This window comes from Protopterus annectens, chromosome 9.part0 (genome assembly GCF_019279795.1).
Source record: "Protopterus annectens isolate FY-2018-M chromosome 9.part0, PAN1.0, whole genome shotgun sequence".
NCBI lineage: Eukaryota > Metazoa > Chordata > Ceratodontiformes > Protopteridae > Protopterus > Protopterus annectens.
The window spans coordinates 257173151-257196916 of NC_056743.1; the positions used below are offsets into that span (position 1 = coordinate 257173151).

Genomic DNA, 23766 nt, shown 5'->3' on the forward strand with positions numbered 1-23766 from the left:
TGTTTAAGTCATTACATTTGGGTTATCTGCTTGCAGGTAGCCCTCAGTCGACCTGATTAACAAAGTCTTGGGTCCTGCGTCAGTTGCTGTCCCTTCTTCCATGACGTCGGGTCATCAGGGGTATAAAACATGCAGCCGACATGTGGTGCCCGAAGCAGTTCACAAGTGCCGCTCAGCTGACTCCTGAAATTTTCGATTTTGAGTTTCGGAACCGAAGTCTTAAACTAAAGCTAAGTACCCCATTGGGGAAACTTTTTCTTGATCCTTACCGATGTCAGTAAAAGTTAATAATTGCATTATTTGTGGAAAGCAAATACCTCAAAGATTTTCATCCGTACTGTATTCCTTGCCTAGGCCCTGACCACGACGTACCTTGCTGTCGGTTTTGTGCTTTATTTAGTCAGTGTACTATCAGTCGTCTTTATATTTTCGCCTCTAAATATTTCGGTTCTCGGTTCAATTATCCAGAAGTGTCATCGGTAAGCCATCCGACTACCGAATTTCCGAAAACCGCAAGGATAAAGACAGGCAGCCGAGGTCCAAAACTGCCAACGATGCTTCTAAGCCAGTTGCCAGTTCGCCGGTACTCGGTGAGGTGTTTCGCAGCCCCTGATACCCATTACTGCTGATTTGCAAGCCTCTACTGAGACCCATTCGGAGTCCAGTATGCCGTGCGATGCTTCAAGTATGGAACCCGCGGATGTCTCTATCTTAGATGGGTCTGGAGCCTTTGTGCAGGCACCAGCTTCTGAGGGTGTTTTCAGGCCTACGGACTTGCATATTAAATCGACACCTCCTTCTTTACTTGGGCATAAATCTCGATCCATGTCTGAAAAACTAATGCCCAGGCCGCATGCTCAGGCCTTTGTGCCTAAAAAACTAATGATAAGAATGGCTGAAGATCTAATAACCAACTCCCCCCCCCCCCCCTTCTAAGAGGCCTAGGTCTGAAGTTGATTATGAATTTTCTGATCAGGATTCTGTTTTTTCTGATTCTTCTGATGATCTGGATTTGTCCTTAACTATTTATGAAGATTCTGATGCAGAGGACTGTATTCCCTCTGCTTCCCCTCGTGAGGATTTTTCTTTTGGGGAAACCTTACATACTCTAAGGGAGCATTTCCTTAGGAAAGCCTGGATTTTTCTGATTCAAAAAAAGAGGCTTAGGGATTTCCGTCTCCTACCTCAGCATAGGCCTTTAGCTCTTCCTCCTGTACTAGACATTGTTGATGATGCTTTTTCAGAATCTAGTTTGGCCCCTGATTCCCTGCCTCCTGCTCCCAGAAAACCTGACAGATACTACAAGTTCCCCGAGTGCCACAAGTTCCTTTTCATGAATCCTGTTGCAGATCCAGAGACTGTTTCAAAGGGGCCCAAGGGCATTAAGGCTTCTACTGCTAAAAATCCTACCCCTCCTGATTTAGACTCCAGGGAGCTGGATAGATGGGGTAAGAAGGTTTACACTTCTGCAACCTTTGCCATTAAGGCTTTAAGCTGCCAGTTTCATATGTTGAAGTATCAGCAACATGTTATTGGACTGCTTAAACAGAAAATGATGATTCCTGACTGTGTGGAAAATAAAGAATTACGGGATTTAATGCATTCTGCCGAACAAGTTGGAAAAACATGCTTTGCAATGTGGTTTTGATTAATTAGAGGCCTCTTGTACGGCTGCTGTTACTGGGTCTGTGCTCAGAAGCCATGCTTGGCTTAAGGAGCAATCTTTGCCTGATCATGTTAAAGCTAAATTATTGGATCCTCCTTTTAAATCGGGACCACCTGTTTGGCAACAAGGCTGAGGAAGTTCTTAAAAAGATGGAAGATAAAGCTAAATCTAAGCAAAATGTTAAAGATTAGATTTAGTAGGCACTGGCCCTCTATGAATTGGTCCTTTCCAGCCCCTTCCAGGTCTTCTCAAGCCAAACCCAGACACAGCAAAAACCTCAGGTTTCAGTCCCAGGGGACTCTCAGAACTAAGCAGTGGGGGGCCTCCACTTCCAAATCTGGGAATAATAAGACCCCCCCCCCTTTGGTAAACTGTCTCAATGACTTCCTTCTAAAATTTCCAAGCACTTATCAACTGACTGCCCCTTTGGGGGGAACAATTGCTCTTCACGCTAAGAATTGGGAACTCATTACCAGGACAAATGGGTTTTAAATATAGTGTCCCAGGGATACAGATTTCACTTCCACATGCTGCCAACACCAAGTGAGTGGCTGGATCTACCCCCAAATCAGTGGGCAGAGGCCCAAAAACAAGTACTTTCTCTCTTAAGCATGGGGGCTATTCAACTGTTACCAGAAGAGGAATAGGGACAAGGTTTCTACTCAAAAGTTTTCCTGGTATCCAGAAAAGACGATACATGGAGTCCTATCCTGGACCTGTCTACTCTAAACACCTTTTTGGAGATTCCAAAATTCAAGATGCTGACTCTTCACCAATTACTTCCTATGCTAGGCAAAGATGCCTGGTTGGCAACACTAGATTTAAAGGAAGCATACCTGCATATCCCAATCTACTGCACCTAGGGTATTCACAAAGTGCCTAGCTCCAGTTGTTGCATTTTGCAGGCAAAGAAATATTCAAATATACCTGGACGATTATCTAATTCAGGCAGAAAGCCAAGACATACTTTTGAATCATCTGGCCTTTGTAAAAAGGGTTCTAACTTGTCTAGGGTACACCATAAACTAAAAGAAATCACACCTGGTACCCTGTCAACAAATTATATTCCTGGGAGCAAACTTGAATACATCTTCCCAGATGGCTTACCTCACGCCAGAAAAGCAAATTCATTTGACAGCCTACTTCAGACAAGTGGCCACAAAAACCCTGCTTATCTGCAAGACAAATACTGCAAGCCTTGAGGTTCATGACCTCCTGCATTCTTCTAATTCCATATGTAAGACTGCATATGAGGAAACTACAGTGGTATCTAAAAAGCCAATGGTGTCAACATTCTCAGGACCTAGAAACAATTCCTATCCTACCTTGTCTACGCCTAGAGTTCCTTTGGTGGGCAGAGGCCTTCCACCAAAACAAGGTACTACCGTTCACACCACCCCTGCTGCCCAAACCCTAACAGATGCATCAGACTATGCATGGGGGGCTCACCTGGTAGGGAAGTGCATTCAGGGCAAATGGAACCCAAGTCACATGCACCTGCATATCAGTCAAAAAGGAATGTTAGCTGTACAGAATGCTCTGACAGCCTTCAAGGACCACATTCTTCCAGGACAACTAATGGTAAAGACCGACAACACCACTGTTATATGGTACATAAGCAAGGGGGGGGGGGTACACATTCTTACCCCCTCTGCAGACTAGCCATGGCATTGTGGAACACAGCCTTGAGCTACCAAGTGCACCTACAAGCTCAATTCCTGCCAGGAAAATTAAATACACTGGCAGACGGACTAAGCAGAAACCTCATGGATCCACACAAGTGGAAACTGGAACCAAGGATTTTCAGCTTGTTGACAAGCAAATGTTGGAGCCCAGATATAGACCTGTTTGCATCTCCCCAGAACCACCAATTGGACAAATTTTGCACAAGGACTCACCACAAACAAGCCTGGAAAGTGGATGTGCTGTCCTTCAGCTGGAAAAACCTATCCGTCTATGCCTTCCCCCCTCTGCTCTCCAAAGTACTACTAAAAACAAACAGGACAAACCAAGGATGATTTTGATTGCTCCAGACTGGCCGCGCCAGCACTGGTACCCCCTCCTGCGCAGTGTCACAGTTATCTCCATGGCATCTGCCTCACTCCTTCCCTGTTGTCTCAGCAGGAGAACCAGATTCTGCACCCTCAGTTTCTAACACTGAAACTTGCAGTCTGGCTAATTACTTAATATCTCCTTTACCATCCCTTAGCAGACCTGTGATGGATATCATTTTAGCGGCAAGGAGGCCTAGTACTAGAAAATCTTATGCTGAAAATGGAAAAGATTCTGTGCCTGGAACCAAAGCACAGGAGCGCCCAGTTTACCTCAGATTGTACAATACTTGACTGAGATACTTCACAAGGGCCTGTCTTTTTCCTCCATTAAAATCCACGCCTCGGCCATTTCAGCTCATTATAACACAGAACCTCCACTCTTCTCTCATCCACTGCTCAAGCAGTTTCTCAGAGGGGCCAAAAATTTGAGACCACCCTGGAGAGCTCTAACCCCAGCCTGGGACCTTAACTTTGTCTTGGAGAAACTCACTGTACCTCCTTTCGTGCCAGCTGCTACTGCAGACTTAAAATTTCTTTCTTGGAAAACAGCTTTCCTTTTAGCAAACACTTCAGCTAGAAGGGTATCTGAATTACAGGCCCTTATGGCAGTGGAGCCTTTCATTTTCTTTCATGCGGAGAGGGTGTCCCTCAGAGCCAATCTATGCTTCATGCCCAAGGTGGTATCCAGTGTGGCCCTTAAATCCATTCATTTGCCAACCTTCTTTCCCAGTCCACGAATAAAGGGGAACGTATACTGCATTCCTTAGATGTGCACAGACAACTTGGATTCTACTTGGACAGGACTAAATCTGAAAGGAAATCTGAACAACTGGTGGCATTTGCTGCAGGGGCAGAGGGGAAGACTATTTCAAAGCAAACCATTTCTAAATGGTTAAGCCATTACATTAATTTCTACTATAAGTACCATGGAAAACCCATCCCCCAGGGGATCAGACCTCACTCCAGGGCTGCATCTACCTCCTCAGCCTTTCTCAGAGGCGTCCCTACCAGGGAACATCCTAGAAGCCTGCTACCTGGAGTTCTGTACATACTTTCACCAAGCATCATTTGCCAATTTTCTCTAAATCCAGAGCTGGCTTTGCCACTGCAGTCTTGCAAGGTCTTATAGCTGGTCCTAATGCTATTGAAATTCCTCCTCCCAACCATAGCTTTGGGAATGACTGCAACAGTGAAACACGAACATAGTACAGTTAAAAACAAACTGCACGGAAAAAAATGCTGGTGTAAGAAACCAAAACCAAAAAACCAGCACCGGAGGAGATAAACGCCAATAAATATCCAAATGTGAAAATCCAAAACACAGTTTTATTAACACAAGTAAATTCTCAGTATCACACGTTTTCATCACAAATGCAACTTCATTAGACGTACAGTTGTGTACACTTACCATAAATGCAGATTTTCAAGTGTATTCACAGTTGCAGTCCTGGATGTTCGTGTTACCCTGCTGCAGTCATCACACTTGGGTTATCCTGTCATCAGGCGGTCCCGCAGTCGGCCGGATTTCCAAAGTCTTGGTCCGACGTCAGTTGCTGTCGCCTCATCCTTGACGTCAGTGCGCCAGGGGTACATATACTGCAACTGACGCCATTTTCTTCGGTATTTCTTGCCGCTCGGTGCCCGAAGCAGAAGCAGTTCGCAAGTGCCGGTCGGCCGACTCCTGAGATTGTCGAATTCTAATTTCAGACCAAAGTCTTCTATAAAGCTAAGTACCCCGTTGGGGAAACTTTTCTTGCCTCAGACCGATGTCAGAAAAAGTTAACAATTGTATTTCTTGTGGGAAGCAAATTACCTCATAAGGATTTTCATTCTTATTGTATGCCTTGCCTAGGCCCTGATCACGACGTCACTTCTTGTCGTTTTTGTGCTAGGTTTAATAAGCGTACTATTAAAAGACTATTTGATTTCGCACAACACTATTTTGGTAGGAAATTTAACTATAACATGCCGTCAGAGCTACCGACTACCGGTGTGCACAAAAAGCGCAGGGACAAGGACCGACAGCCCAGGCCTAAGCCCCATTCCGAGGCCACAGTTGATCCGGTCTCCGGTTATCACTGAGGCTCCTACGCAGCCCCTGACTACCGCAGTTCTGGAACCCGAGACCGCTATGGATATTTTGATGGAATGTACTAGGCCAACGCAGCCTTTTACTTCAGGTCCTTCCGACGATTTACCTTCCAAGGACTTCTGTGGTTCAGAAACGCCATCGGTTTCTGAAGGCGTATTCAGACCGACGACTCTTACAGTCAAAACTTTTTCTAAGTCGAAGACTCCTTCTAAATCAAAAAAGACTGATCATGTTAAAGCAAAACTACTAGATGCTCCCTTACAGCAGGATGTTCTTTTTGGAGTTAAAGCAGAAGAAGTTTTAAAGAAAATGGAAGATAAGGCGAAATCAATGCAGACTGTCAAAGATTTCCTACAAGTACAACCCCCTCGCTTCAGCAGAAACTGGCCAACAAAAAATTGGTCCTTTCAAGCCACTGACAGACCTCAGAGGGGTAAATACAGGCGACCAAGGGGCAGAGGACAACCACAAGCCCAGTGTAAACCTCGCCAATGGGGCACTCCAACCCAGAAGGGAGGAGTAGACAGGTCTCAACCCACCAAAAGGCAAACTCAATGACTTGCACCTCAGCTGGCCAAACAAAGCTCTTTTGTCAGCCCCCTTGGGGGGGAAACCTAGCTCTATTTGCAGACAACTGGCACATGGTCACAAAGGACAAATGGGTCCTAGACATAATTTTACGAAGATACAGATTCCACTTTCACACCTTGCCAATGAAAAGAGGAATGCCAAACCTGCCACAAAATCGAAGGGCAGAGGCTCAAAAACAAATTACAGCTCTCATGGCCATGAGAGCCATTCAGTGGGTTACCAACTCAAGAGCAAGGTCAAGGATTTTACTCAAGGCTCTTTCTAGTACCCAGAAAGAACAATGCTTGGAGACCAATTCTGGACCTTTCAACTCTAAACACTTACAAGTTCCCAAATTCAAGATGCTACCACTACAGCAGCTACTTCCCAAGTTGGGCAAGGAAGCATGGCTGGTAACGTTGGACCTCAAGGAGGCATACCTGCATGTCCCTATCAGACAAAGTTGCAGAAGATACCTCCGTTTCATTGCAGGTTCAACCCATTATCAATTCTCTGCACTGCCCTTTGGCTTATCTACTGCGCCCAGAGTTTTCACAAAATGCCTGGCACCAGTAATTGCATACTGCAGACAAAGAGGAATTCAAATATAGCCATACCTGGACGACTGCCTCATCCAAGCAGAAAGAAAAGACATTCTCTTACATCATCTGGCTTTTGTGAAGCATCTACTAAATTGTCTGGGGGTACACAGTAAACGAAAAGAAGTCAAAACTAGTATCCTCACAGAAAATGACATTCCTGGGTGCCAGCTTGGACACAACGGCTTACACCAGACAAGCAACTTCAACTGACTAAATATTTCAAGACAATGGCAACAAAGACCCAATTAACTGCAAGAAAAATTCTGCAGGCTTTGGGCTTCATGACATCTTGCATTCTGATAATACCATTTGCAAAACTGCATATGAGGAAATTACAGTGGTACCTAAAAAGCGTATGGTCTCAACACAGCCACAGCTTGGACACAGTGATATCTCTCATTCCCTGCCTTCAACAGGAATTTCTATGGTGGACACAGGCATGTCACCTCAACAACGGTCAGCCTTTCACCTTGCCCCCAACCAGGCAAACTGTCACAACAGATGCTTCAGACTATGCCTGGAGGACACACATGGCAGGGCAATGCATTCAAGGCCTATGGACTGCAGAACAAAGAAAACTGCACATAAATCAAAAAGAGATGCTAGCTGTACAGAAAGCTCTGACAGCCTTCAAGGATCTACTACAGCCAGGACAACTTGCAATAAAGACGGACAACACCACGGTAATGTGATACATAAACAAGGGGGCACACATTCCTACCCTCTTTGCAGGCAAGCAATAATCTTATGGAACACAGCTCTGGCCTACCAAGTCCAGTTACAAGCTCAGTTCCTGCCAGGACAGAAAAACACATTGGCAGACGACCTAAGCACAAACATCAAAGATCCCCACAAGTGGAAACTAGACCCACAAATATTTACAATAATAACTCAAAAATGGGGCCTTCCAAATATAGACCTGTTTGCCAGTCCTCAAAACTACCAACTGACAAAATTTTGTACAAGGACATTCCACCATCAAGCTTGGAAAGTGGATGCTCTCTCCTTCAGTTGGAAAAACCTGACAGCATATACCTCTCCTCCATTACCTCTTCTCACAAAGGTTCTTTTGAAGGTCAAAAAGGAGAAACCTCGACTGATTCTCATAGCCCCAGACTGGTCACGCCAGCACTGGTACCTGCTATTGAAGAATATGGCTCACAGCCCACCATGGATATTGCCTCAAATACCTCATTTGCTCACGCAGCAAATCAAACAGATTCTACACAGCCAGCTCAAAACCTTAAACCTGGCTGCATGGCAAATCAATTAAGCATCAAACCAGCCGCTCTTTCACAAGCAGTACTGGATGTTATTCTGGAAGCCAGGAGGCCAAGCACCAGGAAGGCTTACTCGGACAAATGGAAAAGGTTTTCTGCTAGGAACCAAGCTAAAGGCCAAGACACAACTCAGCCTCATATGCCTCACATTCTGCAGTATTTAGCTGAGATGTTGCACAAAGGACTTTCCTTCTTCTCAATTAAAATCCATGCTTCAGCTATTTTAGCTCACTACGACACAAATCCACCTTTATTTTCAAATCCTCTTCTAAGGCAGTTCCTTAGAGGGGCAAAAAACATTAGACCACCTAGAAGAGCTCCTACACCAACATGAGATTTCAACTTTGTTCTGGAAAAACAAATGCTACCTCCCTTTGAACCTGCTTTTTCTGCAGACCTTCAGTTCCTATCTTGGAAGACTGCCCTGCTCCTGCCAATAACTTCTGCCAGGAGAGTCTCAGAATTACAGGCACTTATGGCAGTGGAACCTTTCCTCATTTTTCATCAAGACAGAGTTTCTCTACGAACTAATCCTTCCTTCATGCCTAAGGTGATTTCCAGTGTAGCTTTAAATCAAACCATCCACCTACCCACTTTCTTCCCCAATCCACAGAACAAAGGTGAGAGACTCCTGCATTCCTTGGACATTCACAGACAGCTTCGTTACTACTTGGATAAAACTAAGGCTTTCAGAAAAACTGACCAGCTCTTTGTATCCTATGCTGCAGCTTCTCAAGGGAGGGCCATATCCAAGCAAACCATTTCTAAATGGATAGGCCATTGCATACGGTTCTGTTATACCCATCATGGGAAACCAGTCCCCCCTACCATTAGATCCCACTCTACCAGGGCAACAGCTACCTCTACAGCCTTTCTCAGGGGGGTTCCTACCAAGGAAATTTTAGAAGCTGCAACTTGGAGTTCTGTACACACCTTCACCAAACACTATCACTTACCTCTTTATTCTAAGTCCAGGGCGGGCTTCGCCACTGCAGTTCTGCAGGGCCTCATTGCCTCCACTAACCCTCTATGATACCTCCACCCTACCTTAGCTTTGGGACTCAACCCAAGTGTGATGACTGCAGCAGGGTAACACGATGAACATAGTACAGTTTTGTACCTACCATAAATGTAGATGTTAGAGTGTTCACCCTGCTGCAGTCCAGGTTACCCTCCCTCCATCCCCTCTGATCTACTGGCTAAATCTCTGCTATGCCTTACTGATGTATTTGCTTATAGCTGAAGGGATTTTGTGTTTGTACAGTGTTCTCACCATTTTGTACTAATTTGGATCACCTTTTTGGGGGCACCTGACATCTGGGGCAAGAAAAACTGAAGAAAATGGCGTCTGTTGCAGTATATGTACCCCTGGCGCACTGACGTCAGGGATGAGGCGACAGCAACTGACGTCGGACCAAGACTTTGGAAATCTGGCCGACTGCGGGACCGCCTGACGACAGGATAACCCAGGTGTGATGACTGCAGCAGGGTGAACACTTTAACATCTACATTTATGGTAGGTACAAAACTGTACTTTACCCTCCCTCCAGCCCCCTAATTTCTTTTGGCTTATACCTCTACTTTCCTTTACTATGCTTAAAGGCCGTTTTGGTGTATTTGCTTTTTTGTTGAAGGTATATCTTTGTACTTTTATATTTAATTGCTTCCCATTAGGGGGCCACCTGACATCTGGGGCAAGAAAACCTGATGTAATGGCATTGGCTGCATGTTTTATACCCCTGACGTCATGGAAGAAGGGACAGCAACTGACGCAGGACCCAAGACTGTTAATCAGGCCGACTGAGGGCTACCTGCCAGCAGATAACCAAAATGTAATGACTGCAGCTGAATACACTCAAACATCTATATTTATGGTAAGTGTACACAACTGTACTTTCCTTTATGCGTTCCCCCTTCACACTAGGTTCATAAGTTGGTACTAGGCTATCAGCCCTAGGGCCTATACAAGCCTAGCCATAACAATTCCCTGGCTATTTCTTCCCACATTATTTACTTTCCTGGACCCCTGTCTAGCAGGGCGACTGACGTGATCCCTGGGGTGAATTTCCTTTCTCCCATCCAATCATCAAGGTTCCTCTTGAAGAGGTCCAAAGAGGCACTCTGCTTGACATGTATGGGCAATCTATTCCAGAGTCTGGGGAGTCTTTGGGTCAGGAACCTATCCCTCCAGCATGTTTTGTTAATTGTGATGACAAGGTTTAGATCCCTGGAGCGTGTAGCTCTGAGGGATTGGGATTTCTTTAAGTGTAGCGTGTCCAACAGCTCTGGGTTTGTCATGGCCTTGTATGTTAAGCAGAGAGTGCCTCTGAGTAGACGATATGCGACAGAGTATAGCTGGAGTTTTTTTAAGGCGGTCAGCGTAGGGCATCTGCTTAAGGCCTGTGATTCTTTTAGTGAGATATTTGAGGCCTTTCCAGTTGTTGCAGATGTCTTGAGAGGTAAATACCAAATAAGGCGTTGTATCCTATAATGGGTCTAATGAGGGATGAGTACAGTGGGACAATGACCTTTTTTCTGGATGAAAAGCCCTTCATGATGAGGTGTGCCACATAGAAGGATTTCCTGACTGTTGTGGCGATGTGGTTATCGAAGGTGAGACCACTGTCCACCTGTGTCCCTAAGTCTCTTATCACACTTTCTGTGTTTAGTGTACTGCCACCTATATGGTAATTCATGGATATATGTTTTTTCCCAAAGGGGATAACAATACATTTCTTGGCATTGAGCTTGAGCCCATGGCTCTGGCACCAAGCATCTGTTTCTGTAAGGCCCTTTTGTAGAGTATCCACATCATTTGGGGATTCAATAATGGCTCCCAGTTTGCAGTCATCTGCAAAGTTTGTTAGCCAGAGTCCCTTAGTGTTGACCTGTACTTCAGAGAAGTAGATGCCAAACAAGAGCGGCCCCAGGACTGAGCCCTGAGGTACTCCACTTGTCACTTGTCTGGAGCTGGATTTGGAGTCTGCTACTTTTACAGTGTGGGTTCTATCAGTAAGCCATTTAGCAACCCATTGGGTGACATAGGGATTAATGCCCAACTTAGTAAGTTTATCTATGATTCCAGAGTGGGGGATGGTGTCAAAGGCCTTGGCAAGGTCTAGATAGGCTGTGTGGACCACCTTACCCTTGTCCATGGCTCTGGAGACTGATTCAAAGAAGTCAGTCAGGTTCAGGAGACAAGATCGGCCCTTCACAAACCCAAACTGGGTGGGGTCCAGTGTTTGAAGGTTGCCAATGTCTTTGTTTATAAGTTCCATGATAATACGCTCCATGGCCTTGCAGATAAGGCTTGTCAGACTGATGGGGACGGTAGTTTCCAGGATCCAAGGTGGATCCCCCCCCCTTGTGGATTGGGATAACTGTAGCTCTGTGCCACTCAGTGGGCACGAAACCTGAGGTGAGGCTGTGATTAAACATGACACTTAGGTGAGGTGCCAGTTCATATTGTAGTTCATGTAGTACACAGCCCGGGATGTCATCTGGTCCCATGGATGCTGTATTCTTGGCTTTAGAGAGTGCGTTTTGTACCTCTGTGGCCGTTATTACTGGAATTTGGCAATCTTTTGGTATTGAGATGGGCCATTTAGGGGGTGAGAGGGGGGTGAAGTTGGCACTGAATCGATCTGCCAGGATATTGGCAATATCCTTCGGATTAGTATATGTAATGCCATTCTGTTTTAGCTCAGAGCAGATCTGAGCATTGCCATTTAGATTCTTGACATAGTTATAGAATGCTTTGTGGTTGTCTTTGGAATCTTTGGCAATTTTATTTTCGTAACTAGCTTTGGAGGATTTTATGAGGCATCTCAGTTTCTTACTGAGGCTAGTAAGGGAGTTTCTTGTATCCTTGGATTTTCCTCTTCTGCAAAAGTTTCTTCCTTTAGTTGTAAAGTTTGTTTATGGCAGGGGACCACCAGATTGGCTTCCTTTTTTTGGATGAGAGCATTTTGGTTCTATTTGGGATGGCACGATTCATGCATGAGTGGATGTGCTCATACAGTGCCTTAGTGTAGGATTCAGCAGTTGAACTTTCAGTTCCCGTCTGCATGGGTGTCATGAAGTTTGCCACTTCTGACTTGAGTAGCATGAAGTTGGCTTTGGAGAGGTTTTTTATGGTAGTTTCTTTACTGGGGGGTGGGGGTGGGATGTGGATGTTAAGGGTGATTAGCTTATGGTCAGACCTGACTAACGAGGGGGTGACCATAGGTATGGAGCATTGATTTCCCATGTTGTTAATGACCAGGTCTAGGATATTGGAGCCGCTGTTGGGACTGTGGATTAGTTGATCCAGGGCGTTGGAATTTATGAATTCCAAGAACCGTTGCGCAAAGGTGTTGGGACATGAGTAGTTTTCCCAGTTAATGGCAGGGTAGTTAAAATCACCCAGTATTAGGGTGTTTGGTTCTATCTTAATATTTTCCAGTATGTTTAGAAAGGTGTAATGAGAATCTTGGGGTATGGTGGGGGATCTGTAGCACGCTACAATTTGGATTGCAGTCTTACCTAGTGTTAGTTGCACTTGGAGAATTTCAGACACATTGTGTTGGCCAACTAGCCTGGTGGTGTGAATATCCTTGGTGAATATTGACACTCCTCCACCTTTAGTGTTTCGGCCCTGGTTTGGTGGCCGAAAAGTGTGGTAAGAGTTGTAGCCTGGTATTGCAGGGGTGCTCTCTGGAGCCTTGAACCAGGTCTCAGTTACTGCACAGATATCGATGTTCTCCATTTTTAGGAGTGCCTTGAGAGAGTGCATTTTGAGGTTTAGACTTCTAGCATTGAGTAGCATTACCTTCAGATTTTGCATGCTTGTACCTGTTACGGTGGTAGTTTTGTCCTTTGAAGTTTGCCTAAAAAAGGCACTATATGGGTGGCAAGAGCCTTAGCCAGTAACCTGAATCCCAGGGGCGACAGGTGCAGACCATCTCTGGCAAAGCATCGTGGTCTGTCAATCATGTCATCCCAGGCAGACAGATACTGGATCCCCTTTGAATGACACCATAAGCTTAGCCAATTGTTGAAGTCAATCATTTTATCCTTATATTGTGGTATCATTCTGGGCGAAGGCAGGATGCTACTCAGGGCTAGGGTCATACCTGCCTGGGCCACATGATTCGAGAGCTCTTCCATGTCTCTTTTCATGTAGTCCAGGGAGGTACGTCTCAAGTCATTCACTCCAACATGGACAATGACAGAGTCATATTTGTACTTGTTGTGGAGTGACTTGAGTGCATGTGTTATGTGGCGGATCCTGGCGCCCGACAGGCAGCTGACTGTAATTTTCTCCTTATTCAGCCTGATGAGAGGGACATCAGTGTGCCGTACTATAGAGTCGCCTATGACTAAAGTGTTGGGTACATTGTCTTGCCTTAGGGGCTGTTGCTGGGTGGCACACTGGTGTTGTGAACTATGTGACACATTGGTTGTGATTGGTGTTTGTTTGCGTTTCAGCTTCAGAGGTCTTTGTTGCTTGGGCATGTTACAGTTAAGGGCCTCTGCATATGTGGATTTAGTGTTGCTATATGTGGGTGTTGGTGGTGCGGGTTTAGAATGGCTATGTGTTGCTTGAGGTGTAGTGTGGGTGTTAACCTTCTCCTCCTGACTGTTTAGCACAATCTTGGGTGGAGAGAGCTTTGCTTCAATTTTGGCTATGTAAGTGCATCTCTCACAGCTTGTAGTGTTGGGTGGTAGGAGGAGAGGGTTGTCTGTGTACATGAGGCAATTGCTGCATTGTCCCAGTATGCCCAGATTCACCAGGTGGACAGGAGAAATCACCGAAAGCTGACCCTTGGACATGCCTGGTTTGGGGCTTTTTTTTTACTTTGTAAAGTATAGGAGCTGTTTCCTTAGCAAGGTACTTTGCAATTATAGGCTGTTTAGTGCCTACTATTAATTTCTCCTTGTTAACAAGGAGAGTTCAGTGTTTGTATGAGTTTAAGGCTTCCTAGTGCTTTCCAGCAGGTATTAGAGAAAGTGCTAGTCACAGGGATGCTTTAAAGGTAAGATTGAAAAGAATGCACTCTGTAGTGTGCATTAGAGAAGTTAGATGTGAAAGTAGGTAACTTGAGTTTTACCTGTTTAAAAAGTTAAGGTTTAGTGGAGAGTTGCTATTTTTAAACCAGCAAGATGGATTGAAAGGGGTGGTCACTTCTGTATTTTGGTACTATGAAATACTGTAGGATGGCCAATAAATTTAAATAGTTGAAGGGGTGGGATTTCAAAAATGATGATTTTGTGATTACTCACATAAGCCAGTGAAAGTAGAGAGAAATGAGATATATGGTCAGATTAACATAAGAGGCGGGCAACTAGAAAGACAGTGGTATTTAACAAGACAGCTTAAATGGGTGGGAGGGCGGGAAAATTCTGCCTGACTCAGAAGAGAGAGAGCTGTGGTCTCTTTTGAAGTTTTAATATGCTGTTAAAACAGAATGCAAGCAAAACACAAGGTAAAGAAAACAAACTACAGTATTGAAAATATAGAAAGGCAATACAGTAATACAAAAAATAAAAGCAAACTAACCTTTCCTTCACAGCAAAGTGTAGCAGAGTCTGGATGAGCCTTTCTGGTAAAGCTCTGAAATGTTTTAGTTTACTCCTTAAATAGAAATTTTAGTTCCTAGCTCCACCCCCTCTGTTAACAAGTGATTAACCTTAAGTGACCTCTTCTGTCTTATGAATGAGGCCTTAATTAATCAGTTCTTATTTCTGCCTGACTAAGAACAGAGAGCTGTGGTCTCTCTTGAAGTTTTAATATGCTGTTAAAACAGAATGCAAGCAAAACACAAGGTAAAGAAAACAAACTACAGTATTCAAAATATAGAAAGGCAATACAGTAATACAAAAAATAAAAGCAAACCAACCTTTCCTTCACAGCAAAGTGTAGCAGAGTCTGGATGAGCCTTTCTGGTAAAGCTCTGAAATGTTTTAGTTTACTCCTTAAATAGAAATTTTAGTTCCTAGCTCCACCCCCTCTGTTAACAAGTGATTAACCTTAAGTGACCTCTTCTGTCTTATGAATGAGGCCTTAATTAATCAGTTCTTATTTCTGCCTGACTCAGAACAGAGAGCTGTGGTCTCTTTTGAAGTTTTAATATGCTGTTAATACAGAATGCAAGCAAAACACAAGGTAAAGAAAACAAACTACAGTATTCAAAATATAGAAAGGCAATACAGTAATACAAAAAATAAAAGCAAACTAACCTTTCCTTCACAGCAAAGTGTAGCAGAGTCTGGATGAGCCTTTCTGGTAAAGCTCTGAAATGTTTTAGTTTACTCCTTAAATAGAAATTTTAGTTCCTAGCTCCACCCCCTCTGTTAACAAGTGATTAACCTTAAGTGACCTCTTCTGTCTTATGAATGAGTCCTTAATTAATCAGTTCTTATTTCTGCCCTACTCAGAACAGAGAGAGCTGTGGTCTCTTTTGAAGTTTTAATATGCTGTTAAAACAGAATGCAAGCAGAACACAAGGTAAAGAAAACAAATTAATACAAAAGATCCTTCTGAAAATGGAGGACCAACTGAAAGTCTTGCTGGTGACTCCCTACAGGCCATGTCAACACTTGATGTTTTGTGTTTCACTGTTGCAGTCATCACACTTGTTATCCTGCCAGGGTTAGCCCTCAGTCGGCCCAAATACAAGAGGCTTAGTATTTCTGCGTCGGGTCCTGTTGCTTCAGGACTAAAATCAGGTCAGTGGTATAAAAACAGGCAGCCGACGCCGTTACATTAGACTTCCTTGCCGAGGAGCCCGAAGCAGTTCGCACGAGAGCTGGTCAGCCACTACCTGAGTTTTCATTCCCGAAGTTGAAGTCTTCTAAAGCTAAGTACCCAGTTGGGGATCCTTTTTTCTTGCTCTAACCGATGTCAGAAAAAGTTGACAATTGTCTCCCCCTGTGGAAAGCAAATACCACACCGAGATTTCCATTCTTACTATGTCACTTATTTTTGCCCAGGCCACGACGTACCTCACTGCCAGTTTTGTGCTTTGTTCAACGCCTGAACTATTCGTCGTCAGGCCCTTATTGTAGCTAAATACTTTCATTCTCGATCTCCGTATTCCAAAATGGCTTCAATAAGCCATCCGACTACCGATCTTCCGAAAAACCATAAGGATAAAGACAGAGACCGCACAGGTCCAAAACTGCCGACGACGCTTTCGTTATGCTAGTCGCCAGTACTCAGTGAGGCTCTTTTGCAGCCCCTGATGCCCGCTTTGATGGATTCACAGGCCTCTACCGAGACCCGTTCGTAGTCCGGTATGCTGCGAGACTCTTCTTTGACTAGGGATCCTGCAGATGTCTCTACCTTGGATGGGTCCGGAGCCACTGTGCAGGCACCGGCTTCTGAGGAAGTTCTTCGCACTACCAATATACGACACAAACTGATTTCTTTCACGTCTTCAGTTCTTTCTAAAACTATTAAGTTTCTAAGGCCAAGAGTACAAGCTACGCCTAAAAAACAGACGACCCTAATTCAAGCGCCTGCTTCCTTGCCACAGTCGCAGATGCTTAAAATGGCGGAGGACCTTATCATGCTGATTAGGGGAAGCCTGCCTTCCCCTGCTAAAAGAAACAGACTTGGCCCCAGCAGGTTTATCTAACCAAGAGTGCGACAACTCTGAGGTTTCTGATTATGAAGACATGCCCTTATCTGCCTATGAAGATTCAGATGCAGGGGAATCCATTCTTTCTGCCTCCCCTCCAGAGGATTTTTCTTTTAGTGAAACCCTGCATACTTTGAGAGAGCATTTCCATTGGGAATGCCAGGATTATCCTCAGTCCAAAAAGAGACTCAGGGAATTTTTAGATGTTTAGTTTTTAATTTTTAGACCCTTGGCTATCCCTCCTGTTCTGGATGTTGTCTTTATGGAATCCAGTCTAACTCCTGATACTTTACCCCCTGCTCCCAAGAAACCTGACAGGTACTACAGAGTCCCTGACTCTCACAAATTTATTTCCAAAAATCCTACTGCTGACCCAGAAGTCATCTCCCAAGGACCTAAAGGAATAAGTGCAACTACAGCTAAGAATCCCACTCCTTTGGACGGGAATTCCCCAGCTTTAGACAGATGGGATAAAAAAGTATACACCTCTGCAACTCTCGCCATTAGGGCATTGAACTGCCCGTTTCACATGCTGAAATACCAGCAACATATTATGGAACTTAAGCAAAAATGGTCTACCTTTATAGACTGTGCAGAAAGTAAAGAATTACAGGAGCTTATGCATTCTGCAAGCCATCAGCAAGCATACCTTGCAATGTGGCTTTGCCGCCCTAGAAGCATCTTGCAGTCACTGGTTCTGTGCTGAGAAGGCATGCTTGGCGTAAGGAGCAGACCTTACCAGACAATGTCAAATCAAAATTACTAGATGCTCCTTTGAACAAGGACAATCTGTTTGGCACCAAAGCAGAAGAGGTTCTAAAAAAGATGGAAGAAAAAGCTAAGTTTATGCAGACAGTCAAAGAAGTTCTGCTAGTGCAGCCTCCAAGATTCAGTAGGCATTGTCCCTCGAAACATTGGTCCTTTCCAGCCCCCTCAAGGCCATCTCAAACTAGACCCAGGGAAAACAGACCCCCCCTCTCCCGATTACAGTCTCAAGGTATGCAGAGATCTAAGCAGTGGAGTGCCTTCACTTCTACACTTCTAAAACAGGGAATGCTAAGCCACCCCCTTACGGAAAGAATTCAGAATGACTTAACTCCACTCCCTCACCTCTGCCCAACTGCTTGTGCCCCTAGGAGGAAAACTTGCCCATCATGCAAAAAAGTGGACCTCCATCACCAACGACCGTTCTGTCATCAACATTGTATCCCAGGGGTAGATATTTTACTTCCACTCACTGCCAACCCCAAAAGGGTTCCCAGACCTTCCTCCAAACCAGTGGGCAGAGGCACAAAACCAAGATCAATCTCTGCTCTCCATAGGGGCAATTCAACCTGTTCATGCAGAATAGATAGGTCAACGGTTTTATTCTGGACTTTTCCTGGTACCCAGAAAAGAGGGCACTCTGCTCCCAATCCTATACCTTTCCATTCTAAACACCTTCCTGGTGGTATCAAAATGCTCACCCTTCAGCAGCTTCCTCCTATGCTGTCCAAAGATGCCTGGTTAGCCACCCTAGACCTAAAAGAATCCTATCTGCACATCCCTATCAGAGAGCCATGCAGGAAATACCTACATTTCAGGGAAGGATCTATGCATTATCAGTTCTCTGCACTTCTCTTTGGCTTATCCACTGCTCCCAGAGTCTTCACAAAATGTCTTGCTCCCGCAATTGCATATTGCAGACAGAGAAAGATTCAAACATACCCGTACTTGGACGTTTGCCTACTTCAGGCAGACAGTCAAGAAAAGCTGTTGAAGCACCTGACATTTGTAAAGAACCTTCTAACCTCCCTCGGGTACACTGTCAACGAAAAATCAAAACTAGTCCCCAGTCAAAAGATTGTATTCCTGGAAGCAAGCTTAGACACAGCATCCCGGATGGCATTCCTTAATCCAGAAAAACAAGCCTATCTGACAGGCTACTTCTCTCAAATGGCCATCAGAATCCAGCTATCCGCAAGGAAAGTCCTGCAGTCCCTAGGGTTCATGGCCTCTTGCATTCTACTAATTCCATATGCCAGACTGCATATGAGGAAACTTCAGTGGTACTTGAAAAGTCTTTGGTGTCAATATTCTCAGGACCTGAAAACTGTAGTACTATTCTACCTTGTCTAAGGACAGAGTTTCTTTGGTGGCAGCAGCATGCAATCACAACAAGGGATTTCCCTTTACACAACCCAGACCCTAACCACAAACGCATCAGACTATGCTTGGGGGCACATCTGGACGACAGGTGCATTCAGGGCCACTGGAGCCCAAAACAAATTCATCTGCACATGAACCAAAAAGAGATGCTAGCTGTTCAGCATGCTCTTGACAGCTTTCAGATTACTACTCTCACCAGGACCCCTACTAATAAAAACAGACACCACAGTTATGTGGTACATCAACAAGCGGGGTGGGGGGCCCACTCTTACCCACTCTGCAGGCTAGCCATGACCCTGTGGAACACGGCCTTGGACATGCATATTTATCTGCAAGCTCAATTCCTGCCAGGCAAACAAAACTCCCTGGCAGACGACTTAAGCAAAAATCTCCTAGACCCACATGAGTGGCAGTTAGACCCCAACACCTTCAGTCTTCTAACCCAGAAATGGGGGACCTCAGAGCTGGACCTTTTTGTCTCCAACTACAATCACCAACTCAGCGAATTCTGCACTAGGACACACCACAGCAGGGCCTGGAAAATGGATGCCCTATCCGTCAGGTGGGTAAACCTCTCAGTCTATGCATTCACTTTCTCCTTCATTTGACAGGAATATTACTCAAGATAAGACCGGACAGACCAAGGGCAATCCTGATTGCCCCGGACTGGCCATACCAGCACTGGTACCCACTACTGCGCAGCCTGTCACCGGTGCCACCATGGCACCTACCCCAGATCCCAATCCTCTTCACTCAGCAGGAGGGAGAAATTTTGCATTCGCAACTGCAAACCCTGAATCTTGCAGCCTAGCTTATTCCTTGAATTCTCCCCCACTGGCCAGCCTAAGCAAGCAGGTGCTGGATGTCATTCTTGAAGCCAGAACACCCAGTACAAGGAAATCCTATGCTGATAAGTGGAAAAAGGTATTCTTCCTGGATTCAGTCTAAAGGAGAGGACACAGCACTTGCCCTCCTCAACTGTAATCCTGGATTATCTAGCAGATCTACTCCACAGAAGCCTATCCTTCTCCTCCATTAAGATCCATGCCTCTGCCATCTCGGCTCACTACAACACTGAGCCACCTCTCTTTTCTCTCCCTCTCAGCAAACAGTTCCTGAGAGGGGCAAACAACTTAAGGCCACCAAGGAGAGCACCCATCCCTGCTTGGGACCTTACCTTTGTACTGGAAAAGCTCACTCTACCCCCCTTTGAGTCTGCAGCATCAGCAGAGTTACAATTCCTCTCTTGGAAAACAGCCTTGCTTCTGGCCATCACTTCAGCTAGAAGAGTGTCTGAGGTACAAGCACTTATGGCTGTGGGAACCCTTCATTATTTTTCATGTTGACGGGGTCTCCCTAAGGACTAATCCTTCCTGTATGCCTAAAGTGGTGTCCAGTGTGGCTCTCAGCCAAATCTACCCATTTTACCAACCGTCTTCCCTAATCCTCAGAATAAAGGGGAAAGGATCCTGTAGTCTTTAGATGTGCACAGACAGATTCTACTTTGATAGGACTAAACCCTTTAGGAAGTCAGACCAGTTACTAGTCAGCTTTGCGTCGGGGGAAGAGGGCAAGGCCATATCAAAACAAACCATCTCCAAATGGATAGCACACTGTATCTATGTCTGTTACAAAAACACCATGGGAAACCACCCCCTCAGGGGGTCAGAACACATTCCACTAGGGCAACTTCCACCTCTACAGCCTTTCTCAGAGGAGTCCTTACCAGGGACATTCTGGAAGCTGCAACTTGAGTTTTGTTCATACCTTCAAGTATTACCACCTGCCTATCTTTTCTAAATCCACGGCGGGCTTTGCAGCTGCAGTTCTGCAGGGCATGCTAGCCTGCCTCCACCCATTCTGTAGCTTTGGGCATCAACCCAAGTGTGATGACTGCAACAGTGAAACACGAAGAACATAGTACAGTTGTGTACACTTAACGTAAATGTAGATGTTCAAGTGTATTCACTGTTGCAGTCATGGTTTCCCACCCTCCAGCCCCCTTGTCTCTCTCTCTCTTCCTCACTCCTTACAGGGCTATTGGTATTTACTTTTTACTGGTGGTGTTTTCCACCATAACTTAGCTCCCTAATTGGGGTCTCCTGACATTTGAGGCAATTAAAACTGATGTAATGGGCTCGGCTGCCTGTTTTTGTACCACTGACGACCTGACGTCAGTCCTGGAGTGACAGCACTCAACGCTGAAATACTAAGTCTCTGGTATTCGGGCCGACTGAGGGCTACCCCTGGCAGGATAACCCAAGTGTGATGACTACAACAGTGAATACACTCAAACATCTGCATTTGTGCTAAGTGTACACAACTGTACTTCCCCCTTCACTCTTTGGCCAAGGGCAATCACCACAAGTTACCCCACAAAGTGGACCTACTGTTTCAGCAAAAGGGAACTCTTATTCACCCTCAGCTACAAATGCTCAACCTAACACTTTGGGTGATCAACGTCTAATCCATTACAGACATCTCTGTTTTGTGGATGTGCTCTCAATCTTGAGGGAGGCCAGGAAACCAACTACTAGAAAGACATACTTATCTAAATGGGAGAGAGTCGCTAGTTGGCGTCGTCTTAAGGATAGGGATCCAGTGCAGGCTGACCCCTCCCTATTCCTTAGCTATGTTTGTGATCTCATTAAGGCTGGACTAGCCTTACTCCTCCGTGAAAGTCCACCTTTCAGCCATTTCAGCCTGCTTACTTTTACAGCCACACCTACTTTGCAGGCTGAATGTGAAGCTTTTCCTGAGAGGGATCTTACATATTGTACCACCAAGAAAACCCATCCCTCCTCCCTGGGACCTCAACTTTGTGTTAAAAAAACTCACCTTACCTCCTTTTTTGAGCGAGCTAGCTCTGCCACCTTACAAATGTGCACATGGAAAACCATTCTTTTAGTGGCTATTGCTTCCGTGAGAAGAGTGTCAACTACAGGCCCTCATGGTCTGCCCCTCTTACATCACCTTCCATAGTGACGGAGTTACCTTACGCACAAATCCTTCCTTTATTCCCAAAGTGGTAAATGAACTATCCTTAAACCTTCTTCCCAACTCCAACCAACAATGCAGAGAGGATCCTTCATTCCCTGGACGTACACATACAGGTAAGGTTGTACTTAGACACGAGTAAGTCCTTCAGAAAGTCTGACCAACTCTTTATCTCCTTCCATCCCATGGCTCTGGGCAAGGCAGTCTCCAAACAAACCATTTCCTGTTGGATCAGGGCATCTGTTCTTTTTTGTTATTCACACCATGGCAAAGTCCTACTCAGGGTGTAAGAGCTCACTAAACCAGGGGCATGGCTACCTCCAAGGCCTTTCTCAAAGGCCTGGACACAGCCTCCATCCTGGAAGCACCTTCCTGGTCTGCTGTTCACACCTTTACCAACACTCCAAATTAGACCAAGTCTCCAGGGTCAGTGTAGGATTTGCAAGAGCAATCCTGGAAGAATTCCTAGAATCCTCTACATCCACCTTCTCCTGTCTCTCTTCCTAAGCTGTGGTACTGTCCCACACCAATGAATACTGCAACATTTGAATAGAAGGACATAGAATAGTTGTGTAAAATCTTATCATAACCAATAGATATCCTTCTCTTCCATGTTGCAATATTTCTTCCCACCCTCCATATCCCCTATTCTTCTCTTACTGCAGGGTCTGGCCTATGGCCACGGCTTCCATTCCAGAAGGCCTGTCTGTTCAGCCTTCCAGTGGCATATGTTCCTTTTGTGGGCATCTTGTTCTCCTGACAGGCCATTCCTCTGGGCTTCAGGTTCTGATGTCTGTGTGTGCGGACGTCACATTTAAAGGTCCCTGGTTTATGACCCTACATGTGATGTCCCACACACCTGCGGCAGCCAGGCAAAAGATGTTGTTTAGGACCCAGCGTCAGATTGCCTGAGGCAGAAAATCCCTCACCAGTGAATACTGCAACATGGAAGAGAAGGACATCTATGGTTATGGTAAGATTTTACACAACTGTTCTTTCTCATGATCCCACTTGCAAAGTTACATATGAGAAAACTTTTAAAAGTTTTATGGGGGGGGGGGTATGTTAGTTGGTGATTAATTTACTGTCGACCTTTGCCCATCAAAGACATGGGGGGCAGGCTAGGGGTGAATTTGCAATTTCCCATCCAGTAATCAAGGTTTCTTTTTTGCAGTGTCAGGGATGAACGCTTCACATTGATGAAAGTTTTAATCCATAGTGCAGGGATCCTTTGAGAGACACATTGGTCTTTCCAGCAGTTTCCGTTTATGTTGCAGACAAAGTTCAGGTCCTTGGATCTAGTGTTTCTGGTGGTTTGTCTTGTGGATGTGCAGACAATCAATCAGAGCTGGATCTGAAGAGGCCTTTATATGCTAGGCATAGATCACTTCTGAGTAACCTAAAGAGACAGGGCCTTAAGACCGTCTGTGTAGGACAGGGTATTATTACCCTGGATTCTGCTGGTGAGATCCCTTTGAGGGCATTCTGACTGTTGCAAGTGCCTAGCTAAGGTTCATGCTAAAGGGGTGACTTTGTACTCCGTGATGAGTGTGATAAAGGCTGAGAAGAGTGGTACTTATCACTTAGACCTGGATGCCATACCCTTCCTTATGCATTGGATGACATAGAATGAATTTCCTACGGTCTTGGCTGTGTTTTGGTTGAATGCCTGATTACTCTCTCCACGTTTTCCCAGAGCCCTGTCTGGTCAGCTCTTAGGGGTGTCATAAGAT

General features: G+C 45.1%; 1 protein-coding gene across 7 annotated transcripts in view; it reads left to right on the top strand.

Annotated features, from left to right (window-relative positions):
* Window positions 1-23766, top strand: part of CAPRIN1 (cell cycle associated protein 1) — a 2078829-nt gene that overhangs the window by 1363409 nt on the left and 691654 nt on the right. The window lies entirely within an intron of this gene.